Source organism: Canis lupus, chromosome 31, assembly GCF_011100685.1.
Source record: "Canis lupus familiaris isolate Mischka breed German Shepherd chromosome 31, alternate assembly UU_Cfam_GSD_1.0, whole genome shotgun sequence".
Lineage (NCBI taxonomy): Eukaryota > Metazoa > Chordata > Mammalia > Carnivora > Canidae > Canis > Canis lupus.
The window spans coordinates 31,634,728-31,654,749 of NC_049252.1; the positions used below are offsets into that span (position 1 = coordinate 31,634,728).

Consider the following 20,022-nt stretch of genomic DNA (forward strand, 5'->3'; position numbering starts at 1 on the left):
GATCCATTTGGGGTTTATTTTCATGTATGGTGAAAGGGATGGGTCTGATTTTATCTTTATTCCCCCCAAATATCTATCAAATTGTCCCTGGATCATTTGTTTAAAAGTCTATCTTTGGTCTAGGTATTTGAGATGCCACCTTTATTATATACTACATTCCTCTATGCATTTGGGTCTATTTCTGGACTTTCTATTTCATGCTGCTGGTCACTCCATTTATTCACGTGCCAATATATCATGTTGTTTTCATTACAGGGGCTTGATAGCATGTTTTAAAATCTAGCAACACTAGTATCATCTTGTGGCTTTTCTTTTTCATTGCTTTCCCAACTATTATTGCACAATTACTTTTCTAAATGAATGTTAGCATCTACTTGTCTAGCTTAATGATTAAAAAATGGCATTTTTAGTATAAATGCATTAAATTTATAAATTAACCAGGAGAAAAGTGGTATTTTGGTGATGTCAAACTGTCCTATCTACCAGCATGCAATGCCTTACATTTTTTCTCAGGTTACTTTTGTGGATTTCAGACATGTTTCAGAACTATCTCATGTAAATTTTAGACATTTTTTGTTGTTATTCATTAGGTATTAACATCTGTTGTCTATTTTGATTGGCTAATACCTTCAGTACAATGTTAAATAGAAATAAAGATAGTGAATATCCTTGCCTTATCTGTGTCCTTAGTGGAACCCTTAGTTTATAGGGTTCCCCCACTAAGACACTCTCTTTATTCCTCACACACACATACAATCATATTAAGAAAATACCCATTAATTCTTATTTTGGGAATGTATTTATGATGATAGGATGTTGAATTTTAGGAAATGCTTTTTTGGCATCTGTGGAGATAACCATATGTTTTTCCTCCTTTTCACTCTGCTAACATTTTTTTTTTTAAAGGAAAGCTTTTTTTTTTTAAGATTTTATTTATTTACTCATGAGAGACACAGAGAGAGAGAGAGACAGAGACAGAGACACAGGCAGAGGGAGAAGCAGGCTCCATGCAAGGAGCCCGATGTGGGACTCGATCCTGGATCTCCAGGATCATACCCCAGGCTGCAGGCGGCGCTAAACCGCTGCGCCACCGGGGCTGCCCTCTGCTAACATTTTAATGAACTAATATATCTATAAATATATTAATTTATTTTTTCCAATATTGAACCAACCTTGCATTCCTGGAAAAAATTGATCATGGTATATTATTTTCTTAATGTGGTGTTGGATTCTGTTTCTTAATACATATTATTTCTGTATCAATGCTCAGAAGTGATACTGGTCTGTAATTTTTTTGTGTTGTCTTTAACAGGTTTAAATATCAATGTTATTTACTTCATTAAAGAGGATCTGAATTTTTTTCTTTGTCATCTTGGTGGCAGTGCTCTCTCTGCTATAGTCCTGCCTATTAACAAGACTAAAAAGTTTTGGCTAATGATCCTATAGGACAATTCCAAGGGAAGCCTTTTCTATTTCTTCCTGAAATGGCTTCAGTACTCCTGGTCTGCATCCAATCTCTTTGCACCTGTAATTCTGTGTCATTTGCAACATGGAGGGATCAACCAGTGAGTCCCATTAACATGGACTAAGTTAAGTAATTTATGCTTACGAACCTGAACTAAGGCTTCCACTTCACCCTGGACAGTCAGGTTAGACAGACACTAGACTGTCTCAGGAAGGGATATACCAGGTCTGAGAGAGATCAGCCAAAATGACCAGGTCTCTTGACATTCTACAGAGCATTCCTCACATTTACCAAGACAGGGGTCACAAGGGAAACCATTTTAAGATTCTTAATCATCTCCATTAAAACTTCAGAAAGAACTTGAGGACACGCTGCACTTTTCACTCAATTTTAACAGATGACTCAGTCTTTGCTAGAAACCACCACGTTCAACAAATGTGGGATCCTGACCATAGAATCAAGGTCACAGAATCAAAGGTGCCTCTAGGATGAGGTCCTCTGACAGAGATGTGCAATCACCTGTGCAGTTTAAAAAAAAAAACAAAACAAAACAAAACAAAAACACACAGATGGTTAAGGCCTTGTCTTAGACCCATCAAATCCCAATCTTCAGAGAGACTGGGTATGCCAGAGGTAAGTAGGATAAAGCTGGTCCAAAGGCTGATGTCCTGAAACCATTGCACCAAAAGCTATTTTCCAATGAATTTTTTTTTAAATAACTGTATTTCTTGAAAAACCCCCAGAGCTACAACATGAAAGAGTCCCCTCTCTCCTCCGGCCATACAACTACTGAAATAAGGTATTGTGTTCTTTTTATATCCTCTAAGATAACATGGGGGCATTCCCGCAGGTGAAAAGATTTTATTTTCTAGAGCTATGGTGATGATTGGTAGCTGAAGACATGTGGCAAGTGGGAAAGGCATAGGGATTGGCAGCCAGACAGGAAGTGTACACCAGAGAGCACTGCTGTATACTAGACTGGGACCTGGAAATGTCTGAGTTCCTTGTTAGTGTCCTGTTCCCCTAGATTGACTTCATTCATGGTCACCAAATGTCAGGCCTGCATAGTTTCCACCCCCATGAAGCATGTTAAGAGCTAGGACAGTCTTAGTCTCTCCTCTCGCCCTCAATCTCTCTCCCCTCTTTTTTCTTTCCTTCTCTTCTCTTCTTTCCTTTTTTTTTTTCTTTTCCTTCCTTCCATCTTTCTCTCTCACACACACACACACAAACACACACACACACAAACACACACACACCTGCACTCCTGATCACTACCTCATTATGACAGGCTTCCAACACTAAGTACACCAGCCAACAAAGCACCATTTTCCCACTCACTTTAAAAAGTTCTCCAAGGCCAGCACACCTGGGTGGGTCAGTTGGTTGAGTGTCTGACACTTGATTTCAGCTCAGGTCATGATCTCAGGGTCATAGGATTGAGCCCCACATCAGGCTCTGCGCTCAGTGGGGAGTCTGTTGGTGATTCTCTCTCTCCCTCTGTCTCTCCCCTCATCCCCCAAAGCTCACATGCTCCCTCTCAAGGAAATAAATAAATCTTTAAAAAAAAAGTCTCCAGGACCTTGTGAGCTAATTAATTAATGAGCCATGTATCTTCGATTACAGGTAAAGAATGGTATCTCTAGGTCTCAGAAGGTATAGCAAGGTTACTGCATAATCCAAGGATACCATTCACGGAGCACCCAACCATGTGCTTGAGCCCTTAGTGTGGGCGATTTTCTCCCTTGAACGACCCGGTGGCTCTAGTGACAGGCATTGCCACATGGTCTTTTTTATTTATGAGGATGTGGACGCTGCAGAGATTAACAACCTGATGAGGTTCCAGAACAGTTAACCAAGTCTGCCTGGCTCAGAGGACCACTCTGAGTCACCACCAAAAAAAAAAAAAATATATATATATATATATATATATATATATACACACATATCTTTTTATATATATATACATATATATATATACATATCTTTTTTTATCAAAACAAAATCTGAAGGTAGGAATGCCACCAGTCTCTTAAAATGCATTTTCTAGTTGTATTAAGTTTGACTGTCCTGGGGAGAGGGGGAGGTTATACATTTTCCTGGAAAGTTATGAAAGTGTACACCCAAAGCGTAAAATCAGAATAGGCTTCTTGCATTTTTTAGAACTGAAATAGAGTCATCTTAATTTTTTTTTTTTTTAAAGAAGAAGAAAAGAAACACCACCAGATTGTGCCAAAGTTCATTTGCTCAGCCTTACCTGTCTGAGTAGATGTTTTCCCTACCTTGTGTGCACTCTTACTTCAAAAATGCCAATCACGGGACGCCTGGGTGGCTCAGTGGTTGAGCGTCTGCCTTTGGCTAAGGTCATGATCTTGAGGTCCTGGGATCGAGTCCCATATCAGGCTCCCCACAGGGAGCCTACTTCTCCCTCTGCCTGTGTCTCTGCCTCTCTCATGAATAAATAAATTTAAAAAAAACCTCAAAGTTAAAAAAAATTGCCAATCTTTCTTCACCAAATTGACATTAAAAATTCGAATCTTTTCTGACAGAGCCAAGGGGCTGCTGAAACAGCTGGGCAGACAAAGCAACAGGAAAGTAATGAATTTCTTCCTCTAGAAAGGGAGGCTCCACCCTGCCACCTAGGCCCTCACTGGGCCCCTTCTTCCACCCCCAAACCATCACTGCTTCGAGGATAATTATGAGCAAGAATTTCCTGCCCCTGCCAGCTGGCCTCAAAAGCCATTGCTTCTTTCACCACCTTGCTGCCCTGAACATCACCCTTCCTCTCTCCCTCTGGCGGCTCAGACCTCTCTCCAGAGCCCTCCTTACAACCCACCCCACCAGAGATCAAGCAATATGCTGGAGCTCTGTTCCACCAGGAAGCTTAGCACCAGCTTAACTCTTCATTCCCTGGGACAAGGGGCCTCTTTCTTTAATGCACAGCTTTGCTCCATGATACGCTGGGCTTATGGCCCCCACGAACTAAACTTGGTTCTGAATCCAATTCTGTAACAAATTTTCATTCAAATGGTTATGTTCCATCGTCCACTCCCCAACTGCATTTTCTACCCAACTCCACTGGCCCCATGAGAGGCCAGCTTCTAGAGAAGGTTCTGTGCTGGCAGGCCGCTTCATAGCCTGCTCCCCAGCTGAATTCTTTTATTGTGCCAGTGCATTTTATCATTGATGCTCCAAGATTTCCCAGCTCTACTATTGCATCAACTGCAAAGAGGGACAGTTTCACTTCTTTTTCAATTTGTACACCTTGATTTGACTCCTCTTGCCTGACTAACATGGCTAATATCCCTAGGAGGATGTTAAGTAGAAGCAGAGCTAGCAGGCTTCCTGACCTTGGTGGAAATACTCTTGGGATGTCCACATGAAGTGGCACCCCAGCTTTAGGATTCAGTGGCTCTTACTTTCTCCCAATACCAGGCCTCAGCCTCTCCTCTCATCGATCCCCACCCCCCAGGGGCTCTGGGAAATGTTAGTTCAGGCCCATGAGTAGCAAAGGATCCGTTGTGTGGCTGGTCTCTGGAAATGCCCTCAGCCCAGGCCTTAGGGTCCTGTCCCCCTGCCTTCACCTCCGCAAGCTTTCCCTGCATTTCAGTGGGACAATCTGTCTCCCTGATGACTGCAGGTAGCAACCATGTGCCCAGCATCATAGGATGGGTGGTATCCTTGGCCTTGTTTCAACAAGATATTTGTGCATTGAGAGGAGGCTGAACAGATGGAAAGTCAGCTTTTCCTGGGGTCTCCTGGAAATTCTCTCTCTTGATAACTATCTTTATCCTGCCTTTGGCTGCCCCTTTAAAGAGAAAGTCCTTCTCATTTGTTAATTTTTGTGAGTTTTTACTGCCCTTTTATTTTGCTTGACATTTTATAATCAATCTTCTGTATATGTTTATATATGCTTTTCTATTCAAACCTTTTTTTTTTTTTTTAAATCTAAAAAACACAGTACCATACCGCCAAAGGTGTCAGGAAACGCGCTCAAATGAGGACGGGCTCCAAAGACCGCCCTGCCAACAAAATGCCAGTAAAATCTGAAACCCAGTTCAGACACACTGGGAAGGTTCCAAAATTTAAGACTTAAAGAACTTCTTTATTCCAGTAAATCAGCTTCCCTGTGAATACCATCAAAATCCTATGCTTTAATGAGAGAGGGAATATCAGAGGAAGGGGTGGAGAAGGAAAGGATTTGGATAAGTATGAAATTTAATTTAAAAACTATTATGAGAAGTTGAATTTCCCCCTCCCCCAACCAAATACATAAATCTTTCTCATGCATTTTATTTCATTTTTCTTAAAAAAAAAAACTTTTTCTAAGGCATCCTGAACCATTAGAAGGAAGGACAGGACAGGGTAGGTCAGCGGAATGGAGTTTTTTAGTAACAAATATTTATTTACTGGATTCCTAGTAATTAAAGTACCATGTTATATGGAGAGGGGAATGCAAAGGAATTTTAAGCGAAGTCGCATTTCTCGCTGGATGTATAATCGAACCAGGGAGAAAAGAGCTCACTGGGAAGGATCATCAATACGAGGCCGTGTGGACCACCTACGATGTCAGGACAACGGGAGGTGCCGGAGTCAGGGGCAGACGGCTCACTTCACGGTGGGCGCAGGTCAATGCACAGCAAACCCACACTGCATTTAAAGACGTGAACATGTGTAGGAAATAAGCTTGCCTTTGTAGTTAATAATTTCATCTATATACAGCACTGCCTTCGGCCATGACCCAAAGCTGGAACTTATCAAGGTCAAGAAGTACTGAACAAATTGCAAGAATATGGACTTCTCAGATTTTTCAGCCGGCAGCATGTGTGTGTGTGTGTGTGTGTGTGTGTTCACGGACACATGGGCGGGTGGGTGTGCACATGTGTGTGTGTATGCACACGCTGGTTGGCCTTTGTCACCTCCACCCCAGGTCCTGGCTGGGACTCAGTTGGGATGCTCTTCCAAGAGCGACCCCCTGGGCCACAGTGGGATGAGGCCCCACTTGACTCTTACACAGCAACTGGCAACTCAGCACCCAGCTTTGGGGGGAGGCCTGGGCCACTCTGACTCCAGCACAACCGCCAACGAGGGTCACAGAAAACCCAGTGGGGAGGTGCTTGGCTGGGGGTATTCGGGGGGGGGGAGTCACCTGGTGGAGCTGAGCCCCAGTCTCCTGGTAGATAAACCTGGACCCCCCCCCTCCCAGGCCACTCAAGGAAGGAACGAGTCCGACCATCCAGGCACCCCGAGCAGAGCACCCAGCACACTGTGGACATTCAGCTACCGATGGTTCCCTCCCGCTGTCAAACTGACATGAGTGGAAGGGAGGGAATTGGCTGGATCTCTTGTAGCAGAGGAGGCGGCTTCTGCCTTCCGGATTGGGCCATCGTAGGGCGCACTTCGCCCTTGTCTGGAGTGCTCAGGAATGTTCTGGAGAAAGCGGAACCGTCTTGTCTTCCCTTCCCACCCCACCTGACTGAAAGGAACCTTCAAAGAAAAGCCCTGTGAAAGCACCTGATCGAGCAATCAGGGCCTGCTAACCACAGCGGTCCTGGGCCCGTCTGCGGCTGCTAAAGGCTGTCACCTGTGCCGCCTCTGCCCTCGGCCATCCCCGGAGGGGAGGTCAGGGCTCCCTGGGGAAATGCTGCTGCCTTGTGCCTATTTTGCTCTCATCCCCCGGCCTGGCTCGGTTCTGATCACAGGTACATTCTGTTGGCATCTTGCTAGACTCACTCCATCTCTCACGCCACTAGTAAGCTGTCCGGTGACCACTGCCCAGAAAAGTCAAAACCCTGGCATTTCCTGGAGACACTGCTTCGTCTCCCTGATGCTGTAAGGTGCACGTCCATGCGCTTCGCTCCATCCTGGAGCACCCGAGCTCAATGCTTCATCCTTGCCCCCAAGGAACACAGGCAAGTGGCATGCACTGAGCTCATGATGGGCTGGGCCACCTGCCACACATGGGGCTAAGGCGACACGGCACAGCCACCCCGCGTCAACAGCGGGGGCCAGAGTGGCTCCTCCTGCAGGATGTGGGGATGGACACGGCTCGAGACCTACTGCTAAGCGCGGTCCCCACGAATGACCCTCATAAAGCCACGAACAGTAAATGGAGCTTCATGTTCTAATGAAATCGAGATTGCTGGGTGTGCTTTCACAAAATGAAACTGCCTGGAACTTCTCATAACGCTTTTTACGATAAGCATTAAAAGGCAAAGAGGAAGATGGAAGTTCCTGCTACAGACCGGGTCTGTAATGAGGGGGAGCGGTGGCCTCGAGGGCGGGGTCTGGGAGAGAGGTGTGTGCACTGCATTACTGTTAGAGATGATTATATAAAATGAGTGTGTTATTAAAAGGATCCCGAAGTCATAAAAAGTCAAAGGGACTTTTTAGTGAGGATGAATAACTTCTTTGGTAAAAATGAATAACTTGTATTATAATGCTCTGGAGCATGGGGGAGTCCCAAAAGCAGGCAGGCAGCCCATGTCCTATAGGCTGGGTGCATTCACATGCCAGAGATCTTTCACTGCCAGTCATTGGATTATGTTGTTTTTGTACAGCATTTTCATTTTGGAAAGATCAGGAACCCAATCTTTCAGGAATTGGTACAAGAGAATCCCTCCAGTTAGCAAATGAGTACCTTGATTATCTTATTAGGAAAAGTCAACAAAATGACCCATCTCCTCCAGCCACGCCAGCCACTAGACACGATTTGTTCTTACTTCTTAAACACTACACACCACCTCATCCATTTAATGCTACAGAGAGAATGAAATCATTGGGTCAGATGACTGTGGTATGATGTGGTGGGGAAAAAAAAATGTTTTTCATGCAGTTCTACTTCTTTCAAACGCATTCAATCAATTAAAAATATGCTAAAGTATGATTTTGGGCTTGAACTCAAGTTATTTAAATATTTTCCCTATAATTTTGTTTGTGCCCATAAAGGAAATTCCAATTTAATCTCTGACCAGACAATCATAAATTCTAAATTAGTGGAGGACAAATAGGACTCTCCTCTACTGTGGTCAGGAGGATGTAAGATATTTAATTTACAAATGTAATCATGCTAATGATAGTTTGGAAAACAGAAATAAAAGATGCAATTATTCATCCTAATGGAACATAACCACTTTTCCATATTTCCTAGTCTCTTGTCAGATGCATGTTTTAAGATTTTTAAATTGATTCATTACTTATTTTAACCTACTTTTTAAGTGATATAAGCATTGCTCTCTACTGTTAAGTCTTTCTGTTGATGGATAATACCCCACTGAGTGGCTATACCCAATGCGTTTCCTAATGTATGGGTTTCCCCATATGTATTCCTATATATTTTCCCATCTATTTATTGAGTGTAGATTACTACAAAGTAGGGTTAATGGGTCAAAGGGTAGGAACTTCTTATCCCTAATGCTCACTACCAAGTTGCTTTTCAAAAGGTTGTTCCAACTTATATTCCTGTCGAGGTTTTTTTTTTTAATGTTTTATTTATTTATTCATGAGAGACACAGAGAGAGAGGCAGAAACACAGGCAGAGGGAGAAGCAGGCTCCATGCAGGGAGCCTGACGTGGGACTCGATCCCGGGTCTCCAGGATCACACCCTGGGCTCTAGGCAGCGCCAAACCACTGCGCCTCCAGGGCTGCCCTCCTGTCGAGGTTTAAACTTGGTTTCAGAGTACCTATTTCATTATATCCTTGCCTCTCTTGAACAGTATCTCACACACACACACACACACACCAATCCATGTTTCTTGTTTTATTGGCTAATTTAGTGGGTGACAAGCATGTGCAGTGAATTGTGAAGGACTGTGAAGTAGGGTTCTGTGTTGTTATCTTGGCTACTATATCCCAGAGTAAAGGCATAAAAATAGTCACAGACACATATTCTGTATCTGGCAGCCTTTCTCAGCATCTTATGTTTCTGCTCATCTGCAGAGAAAGATCCAGAAGGCAGTAGGAATGCTCCAATCTGGTCTGTCAAGACTCAGACAGCAAGGGCGGGGGGTGGGGGGGAGTGGGGGCTGTCTGCACTGGCCGGGCTACGCTGTATTACTGTTCTGGCGTCATTTTGCTCAGCCTGCAGAGCACTTGAGTTTCCGGAAGCAGACGGCAGGATTTTGGTGTTCTCTCCATTTAGAAAAATCCATGAAGTCGGCAGAATTTTCTTCTGTGGGTCTGTTCACCATCATTGCGTATCTGTGCTGATTAGCTGCTGATATGGTTTCTGATTCTTTTTAAAGCAAAGAATTTGGGTGTTGGACCAGCGCTTTGTACACAGAATAAAATGAAACAATAGGGACACCTGGGTAGCTCAGTGGCTGGGTGTCTGCCGTCGGCTCAGGGCGTGATCCTGGGATCTGGGATCGAGTCTTGCATCGGGGTCCCTGCGGGGAGCTTGCTGCTCCCTCTGCCCATGTCTCTACCTCTCTCTCTGCGTCTCTCATGAATAAATAAATATTTTTTAAAAAATAAAGTAAAATGAAACAATAAACTAAGGTGTGCCTTAATTTTGAGGTTTGAGGTTGCTTATGCTTACAATGGGTTAAATATGCCTTATCAAAGATCTTCCGGAACATGAATCATAATAGAAAGGATTCCGCATGGGGTGGGGGGTGGGCAATAGCAAGGTACGTGTCCAAAACAAAATCTACACACACCTCGCTGGGCCCTGGGTAACCCTCAAAAACACTCTCGATCGTAAAAAATTGCGAACACACAGCAAGCCAAAAGAATGGTGGAAGGAGCCCCCGCGTGCGCGATCACTGTCGACAACCAGTAAGTCCCTTAAGGCACACAGACTGGAAGGAGGCGCCCCACCCTCCCGGGGTCGCTGCCCCGCGTCCAGCCTTCCCAGCAGCCAGTGACTCTAGTGAGGCAGCTTTTAGCATTTGCGAGAAGCAGCACCGCCAGCTGCCAAATTCCTGCTGGGTCGGCCAAGAGGTATGAACCAAAAATGAAAAAACACGAAGGATTTGTTTTTTAAAAGCAATACATCAAACATAAAAAGAGCTCTTTTGTATGAATTTTTGGTGTGGGAGCCAGAGAAGAGAAAATCATTCTCCCTCCAGGGAGGAAGCAGCCTGACCTCACCTGCAACTTTTCTCTGACGGTGTGGGTTTTTCTCACCCCATTAAATGTAACCTACTCTAGGTGGGTTTGTACCATATGGGAGAAATAGGGAGTGATAGGGACAGTCCCCAAGGGCAGGCTGGGTTGCCACCAGCGCGGAGCACCCTGGAAGTCGGGCCCTCGAGCCACATAACCGGGGTGGTGGGGGGCAGACCCACATAAGCAGGGGGCCACATACGTGGGGGGGGGGTGTGCACAGGGCCATGTGGATGCGGCTGTTTCAAAGGTGCCTGCCTGCCAGACCCACAAGGGCATGAGGATCATGTTTCTGTGGCTTCACAAATGTGTACACCACCACCACCCCCAAACACTCTGCAAAGGGAAAGGCAAGAGGAGAAAAAGAAAAGAAAAAATGGGCAGAACAATGGGGTTAGAATGGGGCATCCTCCCACCACTTAAAAATTAAGGGCCGGCTGGGATGGTGGGAGTACGTTTCACGCTGCAGAGGTAAAAGCAGCGGGATAAAACCAGTGCCAAGCAGCAGCAGCGGGGACGCCTCACAACCCAGCCGGGGAGCACCGCCTGCCGTCGAGGCACTCAGGCCGCGCTGCCCCGACCGGGAAAAGGCGATGTCAGTACTGCGTCCCTAAATCCCCATCCCATTAACCAGGTGCCAATAGTGAAACCTACTAAAGGACCCCAGTTAAGTCACCTGGCGGCCGCTCAACAGGCTCCCAGCGCTAATCCCCGGGGACACGCAGCCTTTTCCTCGCTCACACGGCAGCGCGAGCTCACTCTGGCATCCGGGGGGCCCGGGCCAGCTGCCACCTGCCTGTGCACCAGCCACCGTAGACGGGTTGGGGGGGACTGCGCAGAGCCGTGCGAGGCATCGCTGACGATCCACCGGCAAAAACAGTACTTTGCCGTGATCCAGACTAAGGAGGAGGAGGGTCACCCTCCGCTGATTCTCTGACGTCAGCGCCCGAGTGAACTGCTGCTTGTGATTCCGGGCAACCCTGGGGACAGTGCTCCAAGGTGGGGACCTTACGACCCCATTTGCGGATGAGACAACTCAAGTGATTGATCCAGGACCCCAGCTGGTCAGAGGCATGCCCCGTACCCACGACTAATAACTATTCCCAAATAAGGAAACTGAGAGCCAGTTGTCACATCACAGCACCGCAGAGCTGTGGAGATGCCTGGTGCCCTTGCAACTGCAGCTGCAGGCAGCTGCGGGGGGCTCTGGGGAAGGAGGGTTGTGTCAAGCAGGGCCTGGGCCCTTTCAGAGTGACTGAGACCCAACGGGCTGCCTCCACCGTAGCTATGACAGTCACCCTACTGGTTTGCTTTCGCTTTCCTTTTATCCCCCTGCGAAGGCACCTGCTACAACATCCTGGGTGGGAGCCGCATGTGGGACACCCAGAACCCAGGTTGGCTTCCCCACAGCTGACAGGAGGGAAACGTGTGGCAATTCCTCTCCATTCCCTCATTCCTGAGCTTTGCCCTCGCTTCCCAATCCTGCAGAGATGTTCACAGCTGGACATGAGCCCCTAACATGCTCTCATCTCCATATAAGTGACCTGTTCACGGGCTCAGTGGTTTGTACCAAGAGGAGAAACCTTGACTTTGCGGGGACAAGCAAAAAGTTAAGGTTGTTGAGATCTTTAATTACCCTTTCTAATGTTCCATTCACTTCTGGAGGTTTCCTTAGGGACAAGCACCTCTCTCCAGGCCCCTGCTTCTCCCAAGAGCTTGGAGGACATGCAGAGGCCCGTGTCCACTGGAGGACTCACAAAGACACCAGGGGTGACAGTACATCCTAACCTGTGCATCAGTTTTACTTTGTGAAGCAAAAAGGCTGAGTAAGCTGATAGGTTAAAATATTGTTTTTATGTTAAAACAAATGCACACCAGAATTATGGAGTAGAAATACACATAGACTAGGGAAATACACAAAGTGGCAATACGGTGAGAGCAAAGTAAGGCAGAGTAAAGGGACAGAGAGGGACAAGGGGTGGGGTGTCCACTGTGTGTGGGATGGTGAGGCAGGGCCCCCTTCGGGAAGACATTTGTTCAGAGAGCACAGGGAAGCCAGACAGTGTTCCATGAGGGTATCTGAGACAGGAACGTTCAAGGCAGTGGAAACAGCAAGGCCAAAGGCCCCCAGCAGATATGGGGAAGAACACGGTGGCCAAGTACATTGTGAATGTGTATAGGGGGTGGGGATGGCTCCAGGAAGGTGGGCTGTGGGGGGCAACCTTAGGGCTTTGAAGGTCTGGATTCTGGATTTTCTACTGAATGAAGAAGCAATGCTGAGCCATTCTAAACAGTGGGTGGATATAACCTGATTTTTTAGGAAAGATTCACCTGGCTGCTATACAAAAAAGAGCCAGGGGCGTGCAGGGATGTGTGTGTGGGGTGTCAGGAGTCACGAAGGATCAACTGGGGGGCTGTAGCATGATCAGGTAAGAGGCAAGGCTGTGGGGGCTGGCGTGGAAATGCCAGAACCTGGAGGGGGGCAGGGGCATTCTAGATATTTCAGAAGTGGGGCCAATAGGATTTGATAATAGTCTGAGTTCCTGAAAGAAAGAGAGAGAGAGGGAGAGAGAGAGAGAGTAGGTGGGGGAGAAAGGAAGAAAAGAAGATAGGAAGGAGAGAGTTAAGGACGAGTCTAAGAGTTCTGGCCTGCAGCAGCTGGAGGGTGGATCAAGTACTAGGTTTGGAAGCAGCAAGTATGAGAGGCTCACTGGACGGTCCAGGGGATCTAAAAGGCAGTGTGGAGTTGAACAGTGAAATCTGGGACAAGGCTACTCATTTGGGAACCATTTCTGTAATGGTTCCCAGAAATGGACCCTCAACTCTATGGTCAACTAATCTTTGACAAAGCAGGAAAGAATATCCAATGGAAAAAAGACAGTCTCTTCAACAAATGGTGTTAGTGAAGATGCGGAGAAAGTGGGACCCTCTTACACTGTTGATAGGAATGCAAGCTGGTACAGCCACTCTGAAAAATGGTATGGAGGTTGCTTAAAAAGTTCAAAATAGAGCTACTCTACAGCCCAGCAATTGCACTACTAGGTATTTATCCAAAACATACAAATGTAGTACGGAATGAGTAGGGAATGAGTCAAACTACAGAGGGAAGACGTCTGATCACCCTGACTTCACTCTCTGGCAAAGGCTCCAGGTTGAGAATTCAGAACCCACAGCCACAGCTCTGATTTCTTAGAAACACAAAGCTTGGTGACCATACCAGGTCAACACACCTGAACTGTCAACCCCAAGAAAAGGCAGAAAGGCAGCTCCTCCTCTGCTAAGAGACATGGATGGTGCTCATCAAGAAGTGTCCCCACACACATCTGCAGAGCAGGGCAGGAGGGACCCAGGGGATCCCCTCCTGAGATGCTTCTGCCTTCAAACATTTTTTAAATATATTCAGAAGGGGAGTAAATGATGACAGTATGCATCTTCCAAAATAATGCTGGCCCTTGACACAAACTACTGAAAATGTCTTCAGAGTTTCTGTGCCATACACATTGCCTAGCATAGAGTAGGGACTATAAATATTTGATGAATGGATAATTACACACATTTCTACCTGAAATTAGAAAATCTGAGACCATGAATCATTTGCAGCTCAACAAACATGCAAAATCACTATTCTGTGAGAGACAAATATCTGAAGGTCTCCGGTGATCCAACACCCTCCTTTCATAGAATGAGACATGCTGCCTTAGATGAACGAGCTCTGCTTCCCTTGCAGAAAAAATAAGGGAAGGACCCTCACCATTGATTTCTAGCCCAGTGCTCTGTGCAGAGCAAATGCCCAGTAAATCGTAATGAATGTCCATTGAATGAGTGAATAAATATTCATTAAAAATTAACTGGACAGTTAATTTAGGTCACTCACTGGAAAAAAGAAAAACAGTGAAACCAGAAAAGTATCTTTTTAATTTAAAAGGTTAATTAAGGATAAAGTTTAAAAAAAATATTTTGGTGGCTAAAGTAAACCAAACACAAGTGGGGTTCTAAACATTTGCAACTTGCAACTTTGAAAACATTCCATTATGTTCCACAAATTAGAAAGAAAAAAAGAGGAAAAACTGCCTAACTCATTTTATGGTTCTAGTACAATTAATCTCAATTCTGAGTTAGGTAAAGTAAGAAAACAAAGTAACAGGCCCTCTTCACTTATAAACAGGGAAGTGAAAACCTTAAATGAAATGCTAGCTAACTGAATTCTTTTACACCTCTTATGTATAATACATTATAATTCAGAAGTGTTTATCCTAGAAATGCAAGGATGGTTTAACATCGTATCAATGGAACGCATCACGAGGGCAAAATGAGAAAATCACCTGATTGTCTCAGTAGATGCAGTAAAGGTAAGTGATACATGTCAGTGGGCCTGGGGCATTTCTCCAAATGACCTATTAGTCAGATGATTGGCTTCCTAAATTTACCAAATTTCCCGATTCCCAAAAGCATGTTTCTGTTACGATTCAAAATAGTACAGCAATTTGTATTATACGTATCAGCAGGCCTGTGAGAATGGCAGGGGACCAGGATTCAGATAATCGGGGATACCGGAAAACAAAAGGGCCGCCCCTCTCCAAAACTGGCAAATAATCCCAAGCACCACTGCATCCCTTCAGACTTCCCACAGAACCCACCAGCCGGACCGGGGCCACTCACAAGGATGGAAGCAAAACTACTTTAAGGTCATCATCCCCTTCGGCTCTTTTTCTGGAGGACAAGCGTGGATCCATACTCATGAGCCGTAACCTCCGGAAGGAAGAATTCAAGAATGGGGGGAAGTAATGAAGCATCTACAGAAAAGATCATCGGACCTAAATCAGCAAATGCATTATGTAAAAGTGACTTATGATCACAATCTCCCTTAACGCTGTCCCTACACGGCAATGCCATCCAAAGACAGTATTCTGTGCTATGTCTAAAATCTTCCGATTCAGCTTTAAAACAAATCTTTAGCAACAGAACAGAGTGATGTCAGAAAACAGTATTGGTTCCATGTCCACACTTTCAGTAGCATGTAAGTCCAACATTTCATAAACATTATTATAATTATTTTTCCCTAGGTTTGCCTCATATTTTTGTTTTTATAAACGGGAACAGGTGTAGGGAGGAAGACTAATAATCCGCATTGGTATGTATCGTTTGAGAAGTTTCCTATATAAAAAGCTCTCTTTTCATACCTTTGCAAAAATGTCAAGAATTTCCCATTTGAACATATTAAATGAGGGAGTAAATGCACTGGCACTCATTTCCGATGTGTACTTCATCAGTTCAGTTTCTTGAAGCTCAACAGAGTCAGAGGCTGTGCAGCACACGAATGGATGAGAAGGCTAAGGAAAAGCTGAGAACACAGAAGGCAAAAGTAGATATCCTGACCGGGCGCAGCATACCTGAGGTCTAATCCTATCCTGCTGCCTGCATTCCTAATTTTGTGCATTCAATTTTGTGCATTCACACTATTTCTGGGGCACTTACTACGTAACGGTATCCAGAGAGCAGGAAATGTAGCAGTAGACAAAGCAGGCCTGCATTCTGGCAGGAGGAGGCAAATACTAAACAAATAAGTAAATAAAGTAAGTCAGTCAGAGAAGGACAAACATTATATGTTCTCATTCATTTGGGGAATATAAATAATAGTGAAAGGGAAAATAAGGGAAGGGAGAAGAAATGTGTGGGAAATATCAGAAAGGGAGACAGAACATAAAGACTGCTAACTCTGGGAAACGAACTAGGGGTGGTAGAAGGGGAGGAGGGCGGGGGGTGGGAGTGAATGGGTGACGGGCACTGGGTGTTATTCTGTATGTTAGTAAATTGAACACCAATAAAAAAATAAATTAAAAAAAAATAAGTAAATAAATACATCACATAATAGGTGAGGGGGTGACAGAAGGGGTAGTGGAGGCTGCTTTCTACATTTTGTAAAGACCGTGAAGGAGGCCTCTCTCAGGAGCTGACATGTGAGCAGAGTCCTGAAGGAGGTGAGGGCAGGAACAGCATCTGGGAGAGGAATAGTCCAAGCAAGGGAAGAACACGCACGGAGGATCTGAGGCAGGGAGTGGGTGCTTGCCATGTCTGGGGCCCAGCACGCACATGCGTGTGCATGTGTGCAAGAGCATCTAGGTCTGCTAGGCGGGGGCTGTGTGGGGGGCTCAGTCAGGGAGGGCTTCCCGACAGGTAAGAACCAAGGATTTTCACGTGGCGTAACATTTCTGAGATGTATCCATGTCATTGCAGTCGCTCGTATTTTGCTCCTTTATATTGTTGAGTAGTATTCCAGCAATATGTTTACCCATTTACCAACGTATGAATAGTGGGGTTGTTTCCAGTTTGGGAAGATTATGAATAAAAGTGCTATGAACATCTGCATACAGGTCTTGGTGTGGACACACGTTTTCATTTATCTTGGGTCAATCCCTAGGAGTAGCACTGCTAGCAGGGTCATATAGTGAGTGTTTATTTAATTTCATAAGATATTTTTTAAAAATTTCATAAGATATTACCAGAATGTTTTCAGAGATGGCTGTATCATTTTGCATCCCCACCAGCAATATGAGACTTCTGGTTTCTCTGTATCCTTGTCAATATAAGGTATTATCAGCCGCTAAATTAGCCCTATAAATGGATGCATAATGATATATTATCTTGTGTCTCCCTGAAGATTAGTGATATTGAGCAGCTTCTCACATACTTTCTGGCATTCATGTTTTCTTTGAAGTGTCTGTTTGATTCTTTTGCCTTTTTTCCCCCCTTCACACTGGGTTGTCTTCTTAATACTCAGTTGGAAGACATTTTATGTATTCTGGCTACAATTTCTTTGCCAGGTATATGTTTTGCATATATTTTCTCCTAGTCTGTGGCTTGCCATTGTGTGTTCTTAAATGGGTCTTTTAAAAATAGCTTTTAAAAGTATATATGCAATGGGATATTACTCAGCCAGCCATTTGCAATGACATGGATGGAACTAGAGGGTATTATGCTAAGCAAAATAAGCCAGTCAGAGAATGAGAAATACCACAGGATTTCACTCGTATGTGAAATTTAAGAAAAAAAGCAGATGAACATGGGGTAAGGGAAGAAAAAATAAAAATAAGATGGAAACAGAAGGAAACAAACCATAAGAGACTCTTGCTTCTAGGAAATGAACTAAGGATTGCTGGGGGGGATGGGGTAACTGAGTGACCGGCATGAAGGAGGGCACCTGATGTGATGAGCACTGAGTGTTACATGCAACTGATGAATCACTAAATTCTGCCCCTGAAACTAATAATACAATATATGTTAACTAAATTGAATTTAAATTAAAAAACTTTTTTTAAAGTTAAAAATCTTTTTTTTCTTTTACAATTCATGCTTTGTGTTTTGTTTAAGAAATTTTTCCCCTCTCCAATGTCACAAAGATTTTTTTTACTACCATTTTAGCTCTTATATTTAGGACTATGATCCATTTCGAGTTAATTTTTCCATATGGTACCAGGTAAAGGCTGAGATTCATTTTCTTTCTTCCACACAGACACCCGATTGTTTGAGCACCATTACCGAAATGACCCCATTTCTTTTCCCCCATTGAATGACCTTGGCATCTTTACCAAAAATCAACTGGCCATGTACACGTAGGTGTTGTTTCTGGGACTTCTACTCTCCTATTAATCTGCACCTCAACCCTTATGCCACTGCATTTATCTTGATTACTGGGGCAAGTCAATTTTAAGCTGTCTCTGGGATATGTAAAAATTAGATCTGTACGTGTAATTATAGTTTATCCAGTCAGCGAGTCAACGTGGCAATCTGAAGACCAGGGGAGAGACTGGAGATGTAAATTTGGAAGCCATCTGTTCAGAGAGGGTATTAAAACAGGGGACATTCCCCAAAGCAAGGATGCCCACACACGTGCCCTTTTATCACACTTGGAGCTGCTCGTGCTAAGAAAGTACACAACCTCTCTGATCTGTAAGCAGTGAGACTCCACTCCCTAGCAATGCCGCAAGGTCCAATGTAGCTCTATATAATTTGGATCCACTAGATTTCTAAGGAGCAGAAAACTTGGACCCAACAAATCGAGTCCCAGATGCAGCCTGCAGGCTCAGGAAGTCACTTCAGTCTTCAAAGCCTCGCTTCTCCAATTTGAAAAAATGGCATTTCAGTAACAAGCCCAAACCACAGGGTTATGCGTGAACAACTAATAACAGCAACATGTAAACATCTAGGCACGGCCTCATGAGGAAAATCTAGCCATCTTTCTTTCTACAGAAGGGTGTCTGAGTGTCACAGAATTCGTTTCCACATTTATTAACCGTGCTTACCATCAGCTGCAGAGCATGCATGCAGTTTCTGAACTGTTCATCTCAAGCCTAAAAGAGCCCATAAGGTTTGAGGCCAGCTTGATCCTATCACTGCATCATCAGAGGATGATGGGAAGAGCCTCCACGTACTAGCCAGACTCCGTGCTGATGTGCAGAGGTCAGTGCCACAGAGCCCTTTCTACTGAAAACAGATAATAACACAGACGCGGACATGCTTGGGATACAGCTGCCACACTGTTCAGCATACAGCAGGTACTCCATAAATACCCGGTGAGCAAGGAGACACATGCAAAAACAATTTGTATAACCAGCTGAGACACAGAGAATCTGTAATCAGGCTTCCCAAATAAAATGAACATGGACATTACACGTGAACAGATATGTTGAGCAATGACAATGACAAGAGGAGCCAAGCCCTCCATCCCCGTGGGTCCCATTCTCAGCATTTCATACACGATTCAAAAATCTTAGCAGGTAGTACTATCATTAACTCCATTTTACTGGTGAGGAAACAGGCCAGAAGGTAGTAGGATTCCTGAATGATAAGGAAACCAGACCAATGCTGGTCTGGGTGACCCCGCTGTGGGGTTTCCCGGACTACTGGCTCTTCATCAAGAAGATGAACTCCTCTGAACTCGAAGAGGCTTGTCCTCCCAGTGTTTCCTTCACCTCAAGCAGAAGACCATTTCCATCATTTGTCTTCTTAACACAACCTAACTCCTACAACTTCCGAACATGAGCCCAGTTGTTACAGAACCTGCTAGTAAGTTTAGAGTTGGCTTCAAGTCTTTACCCTGGGGTGTGAATTCTGTCCCCTTAGTTTTGGGGGTTGAAAGTGGTATTGAAGGAGAGAGGTAATGTTACGAACCTAAGGTCAATTCATTAGTAAGCATTTGTGGCTGCTGGGGCCATATCACCAATGGCAGCATGTGCCTCCACGGAAATTATTGTGGCTATCGTGCTTGGAGGCTTACAGCAGATGGATGAACATGCAGGAAACCATATTTGGTTGGACATAGTTACATAGGAAAATTAAAGAACAGACTGGTGAAATCGCTGGTAAGCCATAAGTGCCCCCTGAATAATTATCCTTGTTACTAACACTAGCCAAAATAAACCCAGAGACACACAATAGAGACACATTTAAGTTT

At 44.7% G+C, this 20,022-nt stretch overlaps 1 protein-coding gene and 1 long non-coding RNA gene across 8 annotated transcripts in view; one reads left to right on the forward strand and one right to left on the reverse strand.

Moving 5' to 3' along the window:
• The window catches only part of HLCS (holocarboxylase synthetase), a 226,248-nt gene that overhangs the window by 25,475 nt on the left and 180,751 nt on the right, over positions 1-20,022 (reverse strand). The gene's annotated exons all lie outside the window — the stretch shown is intronic.
• On the forward strand, positions 10,071-16,112 carry LOC111093561. The gene is made up of 4 exons (XR_005382358.1): positions 10,071-10,406; positions 12,237-12,397; positions 14,829-14,920; positions 15,191-16,112. It is a non-coding gene; the product is annotated as an uncharacterized LOC111093561 (long non-coding RNA).